Genomic DNA, 6,523 nt, shown 5'->3' on the forward strand with positions numbered 1-6,523 from the left:
GTCCTAGTGTCCCCAAAAACCATCTTATCGGGGGTCTGGATGCCAGTTTCTCTTATAGAACAGAGAGGGGGAGGAGGAGAGGAAGTAAAGTAAAGTGGCCATTAATCTTGCAAGATATCTCCTCGCTTGGCCCACATCAGGGAGGGGATGTGTTAATTTCTTCTTTTCTGCGGCCATTCACAGGTGGGCAGGGATCCCTGTGGCAGGCCATCATATATGTTTACAGCTATAGACAGCATCCTTTTAGTGATTATAATAACAAAAGCAACGAAAAGCAAAGGTTAAAGTAAAAGAAACAGAGCCAACATGGAGTCAGATTTTGCTCTTCCCTGTTACAATCCCATCTTCACAGGTCTTCCAACCATCGAACATTACCTTGTTTATTAGTATATTAATTTGTCTGCTTTGTATTGTCTGTTCCCCCCGCCACCAGAATGTAAGCACCCTGAGAACAATGACTGTAGTTAATCACTGCTGTATATCCAGTGCCCGGTGCAAGGCTTTAATAAACATTTACCAGGGAAACAAACAAATAAGGACAAAGAGACCCAGACAGAGAAGGTTGCTTGGCCAAGGATGATCAGAGAGAAGATGTTGATATCCTCAAAAGTGCAGAAGCCAAACCTTGCCTGCTCTGGGGCACAGGATGGCCCCTGGCTAAAAGCATGGGCCCAGAGCAGATTGCCTGGGGCAGTGCTCACTAACTGTACGTCAGTTTCCTCTGTGCAAAGGGATAACTCTCTGTGTAAAGGGATAATCATAATAATATATTCTCAGGGGCGTGTTTGTAGGATCAGATGAACTAATACCTAGAAGGTGCTTAGGGCAGAGCCTGACATTATCATAATGCAAGTTGTTACTATTCTAGACCTTCTGTGTCCTTATCCCTGACAGATCAGTGCCCCATCCCACCCTCATGCCAACCAGGATGAAGAACAGGCAAGCAAGATAGTTATAGTAATAATCCAACAGACAGACAAACAAACTGCAGCATCATAAGACCGGAGGCAGGGAGATCCTGCCACAGTGATCCAGCTCACCTTGGCAGAGCCCTTCATTTATTTGCAAATAGCAGGTAACAGATGCCAGGTCTCCTGATGGCAGACATGCTTCCTTCCTGCTCACCCACATGCCCTAGAGCTGGGAGGGGAGATGTCTGCTGGCTCGCTGTGTGGTCATGGGTGAGTGACTGCCACTTTGTGGACCTCGGTTTCCTCCCCTTTAAATGCGAAAATGAGAATCTCATATATGAAGTGGGTTGATGATTTTATTACCGAACAGGTGGGGAGCAGGTACAAATACATTGGTAGAAGTCCCTTTACAGTCCTGCTTGTCAAACTTAAACTTTCCTTGAGTTCAGAATCACGCCCCCAAAATCTGGCTCATTAGTTCTAAAGTAGAGTCCTGGAATGTTTAACGAACCTCCTCGGGTGATTTCTGAGGTTGAAGCTGATAGAGTGTGATTGCTCATTAATGCCACTAGATAGAGCTACAAGCCTAGATAACGGTCTAACCCAGCAGGCTCCGAGCCCTGAGGCTGCTTCATCAAGAGTGGCCACCGGATGGCGCAGCCCATCTGCAGAAGGAGCCGCTAGCCTTTCTTTCTACCTGGGGACCACCACACCATTCCCACCTCTGCTTACTGGGCCTGCCCTTCCATCTCCCCACATCTAGGGGCAATTCATTAACGTATTCAACCATTTATTTGACAAGTATTAATTCAATACCTTCTACATGCAAACCCTGTTCCAGGTACTAGGGCCACAGCTGACATTCTAGTACAGGAGTCAATAATCAAACAAGAAATTAAAGTTAACAAGATTGTTTCAAGACAGTTGTAGCTGCTTGGAAGGAAAAAACACAGGGGGTGGATCCTTTCTGTGGATGGTCAGTCAAGGAAGGCTTCCCTGGGGAGGCAGCATCTGAGCTGAGACCTAACAGATGAGAAGATTTGCAGGCCAAGAGGACAGGCATGTCAATTGGGTCCTCCAGGAAGTACATTCTGGGATGGGGTCAGGAGTTCAAGGAGTTTTGGAGGATAAGGCCAGAGAAAGAAAAAGAGTGGGAAGCAGGATGGAGCAGAGAGTCTCAGCCTCCAAGACAGCTCCTCCAAAAAGATCAAGTGGCCCCAGAGGGGAGCTCTGGAGCCCTGGTACCCTTTGTGCTCAGTCATCGTCTGGGGCTTTGGCCAAACGAGCATGGTGTAGGCTCAAAAGCTCAGGCTGATCCCTACAACTGTAGGCAGTCAGCTCACTGGACTCTTTGCCACTGAACAGCATGTTCTTTCTTGAAAGAAGATCTATGGCTGTCACAAGAAGGTTGCCATCTTTCAGGAACAGAGAGAAAGCCAGCGTAGCTGCAGATAAAAAGTGCAGGAGGGAGGAGACGGCGGGTGTGCTGGTCAATTTCCATTTGCTCCTCCAGGTGGCGCTCCACCTCCCTCCCCCTCGGACTGCTGGGGCCAGCTCCTCCTGCGCTGGGGAGCCCCACAAAGGAGCGGAGGGAAGGAAGAGAACAAAGGAGGGTGTTTATTCCTGGATCCCGCGGCAGGAGGTCTCTCGGGCTGTCGTTTCGTTAAAGGCACCAGCTCTCCCATAACTGCGTCCTCCGGTCAACCTTCTGGGCCAGATGATCACGGTCCTGCTTCTGGCCCATTAGTCCCCCCTACCTTCCACCCACACACTTTGTATTTAATCCCTTCCTCACTAAGCACTCCTGGAATTAGCCTCCTCCAAGAGTGCCATCTGCTCCCTCCTGGGCTCCTGACTGTACGGAGAGGACATGTCTTGGAATCTATAGGCCTGGGCCTAGGGTTGGGGTCCCAGCAGGAAACCGAAAGGTACCTGGGGTTCCCTGGCCCCAGAGAAGGTCCTGCTATGCTCCTCTAGGATGGAGTGTGTTGGCACACTCCTGTGCCCCCAGGACTGCTTCTCAGATGTCCCTGGGACCAGAGACAGAGACAAAATGAGGGAGGGCTGTGACCTCAGGCAGAGGGTCTGACTGGTGCTGATTTCTCAGCTAAGTCTTTCACTGTATCAGTCAGGAATCTCAGGTTGCAAGCAACAGAAACTCAACTCAAACAGACTTAAGCAAAAAACAAACAAACCACATACAAAGTTAGGAGGAGAGGCTATATTGACTCACAAACTAAAAAGCTCAGGATACTTTGGCTGCAGGCAGGGCTGGATCCAGGAGTTCAGCCGATGCCAGCAGGAGCTCAGCATCACCATTTCTGTTCTCTTTGGTGTAGTTTCAATCTTAGGAAGCCTCTGTCCTTAAGGGCTCCTCCACCATTGCATCACACCATTTATAGCTAAAAGTGTAGGCTACATCCCAAATACCTCCAGTGAATGTCCCAGAATTACTTTCCATGGGCTCCAATGGACTCATAAGCCTCCTTCTGGACCATCATCTAGCCAGTGATATTGGATCTGCTTTATAGCCAGGCCTGGGTCACATGGACCCACGATCCAGGAGGTACGTCACATCCATTGAACCTCATAGACCAAGAATTGGTTAGAGGAGGTTTCCTCAAAGGAAAATTAAGGGGCCGCTACCAAAAGGAGGAGGATAGGATCTTGGGAAGCAATAAACAACAGATGGCCACTACCTCCCCCAGGGCCCAGTCTTCTCATGTTTGGTATCTCCCATCCTTGTTTTCCCTCTTCATCAACACAAATTTTATCTTGATGTTGCTGTACCCCAGCACCTGGAACAGTGTTCATTAAAGTTTTCCTGAATGAATGAATAAATGAATGCATGGCAGAAACTGATGCCATATCCTGGTGTCACTTAACTGAAGCCTGTATTAATTTCCTAGGGCTGCTGTAACCAAGTAGCACAAACTGGGTGGTTTAAAACGTCAGAAATTTATTCTATCATAATTCTGGAGGCTAGAAGTCCAAAATCAAGGTGTTGTCAGACCCATGCTCTCTCCAAAGGCTCTAGAGAAAAATGCTTCCTCGTCTCTCCCAACTTCTGGGGCTCCTGTCAGTCCTTGGGATTCCTTGTCTTGCAGCTGTGTCACTTCAGACTCTGCCTCCATGGTCACATGTGTGTCTCTGTGTGCAAATTCCTTCTCTTATAAGGACACCAGTCATTGGATTAGGGCCCACCCTAATCCAGTAGGACCTCATCTTAACTTGGTGATATCTGCAAAGACTCTATTTCCAAATGAGGGCACATTTACAAGTACTGGCGGTTAGGAGTAGAACATACCTTTTGGGGGGGCCCACAAATTTTACCTGTATTAGTATTGGCTGAAAGATGCTGCAATACCAACTGTATCCCCAGATCTCAGGGGTTTATAGTATTATGTCAAAGTTTTTTTTCCACTTACCAAGTCTACAGTGGGACTGGTTGCTTTCATTTTGTGGTTCTGCCACATCACCATGGGGCTCCCGGGGTTACCATGGCTCCCAGGGTGACCATGGTAGGTTGCCAAGGCAGAGAGAGCTAAAGGGATACACAGGGGTCCTGGAGTGTATCGCATGCACTCACCGACAAGTTCATTTCCACTAGATACTGTCTATGCTCTCCTGGTCCCCTGGGCCTTAGTCACTATTGGGCACTGCCACTGCTCTGCTGGGTATAATGGACACCTGCTTCTGCAGCTGTCACCATCTCTAAATGGGCACCAAGCACCTACACTGGGCACCAATGCCTTTGGAATGCCAAAACTACACAGATTGTGAAGAGGCACAGTCAAAGCTGCCCTGTGCCAGAATTGCCCAATGTCTTACAAAGGTTTTCGGGAAAATGTTAAACCTCAAATGGGACAAGTGATGTAAATGAGCAAAACTGAGCTGAGTCACATGAAAGGCAATAGAGAATGGTGGGGACTGTGGCAAACCAAAGTACATGCCTCATCTAAAGGAGGCAGCTGCTGTTTAGCCTCAGCTAATTGTTGCCATGTGGACATTGGCACCCAGTATTGCCAGATTTGCGGGAATTTCTGAAAGAAAACCAGAAAGTCAGATATTTAGATGAAGTGTCCCAAGTTTCAAAGTGCTGTTCAGGCGGGATTCAGCCCACAGGCCACGAGTTTGTAAGCCCTGCTTCAGTGAGACAACTTTTTCCATTTTCACTCCTAGCTCTCTGCTCTCCAACTTGGCTCTCTGGTTATCCAGAGGACGTGGACCTGAGCCAAATGGGGCCTAGCCAGGAGGCAACCCCCTCTCGCACTGACCTCAGACTCACCCTCCCCCAAATAGCCAAGGCTTCTCCCTGGGTCAGGATGATGGGCTGGGCTCCTCCTGTGGAGCGAAGTCCTTCCCAAGGGGTGCCTTTCAGGTTGACTTCTGGCCAGCCAGCAGCACATGCCTGCCAGGCAAGCCTGTACTTCTCTGAAACCCACCGACACCCAAGCTGCAGAAGCTTTTCTGGTTCTTATGATACAGACCAGATTCATCACCCTGACTTCCAAGGCCCTCACAGGCAGATTGTTGCTGACCCTTTCAGCCCATGACTTTGCTCCTCAAATTGGTCCCTGCCCACCCCCAGTCCCATCTCCTCACCCTCCCCCCTCACCCCCAGTTTTCAGATAGAGGGAACGTCCTTCTCCAGTGCATCTTGCTGTCCTTCATCTCTGGACCTTTGTAAATGTTGTTCCTTAGACTGTGCCTTCCACATCCCTCCCCCCACCCCAATACTCTCATGTCTTGTAGCTCTTCAGGTGTCAGCCCAGAAGTCCCTTCTTCCAGGAAGCCTTCCCTGACCACCTATACTAGTTTAGGGACTGAGGTCAGGTGTTCCCACACCTGCTGGAGTTCCCCATCACAGCTTAGCACCTAATGAATTCTCCTTCCTGAGGGAGGAAGGGGACATTCCTCAGGGACAGAGACCAGGACTGCTGGGTTTCCTAGTGTTTATCTAGCACCTAGCATTATGCCTGAGGCCAAGTAAATGCTTAAATAGTCATAGAAGGAAGAAAAGGAGGGGAAGGAGAAGGAAGGAAGGAAGGAAGAAAGGAAGGAAGGAAGGAAGGAAGGGAGTGAGGGAGGGGAGGGGGAGGGAGGAGGGAGGGGAGGAAGGAGGGAGGGGAGGAAGGAGGGGCCTTCACTTTGTTTCCATCTCTGTATCTCTTTCCATTTCTGCCAATCTCTCTCATCTCTCTGTCTCCATCTCTAATCATCTAAAATCTCTTTCTCTGACGATCTATAGGTGCAGCTGATCATCTGTTCCTGACCCTTCCTCCCCATCTCTGACCTACGCCCCTGGGAGTGCAGGCTGTCCGGCCCCCCTCCGCGTGTCCCTCCAAGAACCGCTGCTCTCCAGCCTCAGGACGTCAAGTGTCTAGAGTGGTCGCGCCAGATGTTTCCCAACAGAGGTTCCATAGGTTTTGCGCCCGGATTGGGGAGTAAAGGTTGGAAGGTCGCCACACTGATGGTTCTCGCAGAGGCCCAAAGCTCTGGCTGAGGGGAAAAGAGGCGGAGAAAGGAAAAGAAAGGAGAAAAGAGGAGGAGGGCGAGAGGGGGAATGGGGCGGAGAGGGGCGGGCCTGAGCGCTCCCCCTCCACCCGGCG

General features: G+C 49.8%; 1 long non-coding RNA gene across 1 annotated transcript in view; it reads left to right on the plus strand.

Moving 5' to 3' along the window:
* The window catches only part of LOC309648414, a 186,278-nt gene that overhangs the window by 152,512 nt on the left and 27,243 nt on the right, over positions 1-6,523 (plus strand). The gene's annotated exons all lie outside the window — the stretch shown is intronic.

The sequence above is a fragment of the Balaenoptera physalus genome, assembly GCF_965194825.1.
Source record: "Balaenoptera physalus genome assembly, chromosome: 19".
Taxonomy (NCBI): domain Eukaryota; kingdom Metazoa; phylum Chordata; class Mammalia; order Artiodactyla; family Balaenopteridae; genus Balaenoptera; species Balaenoptera physalus.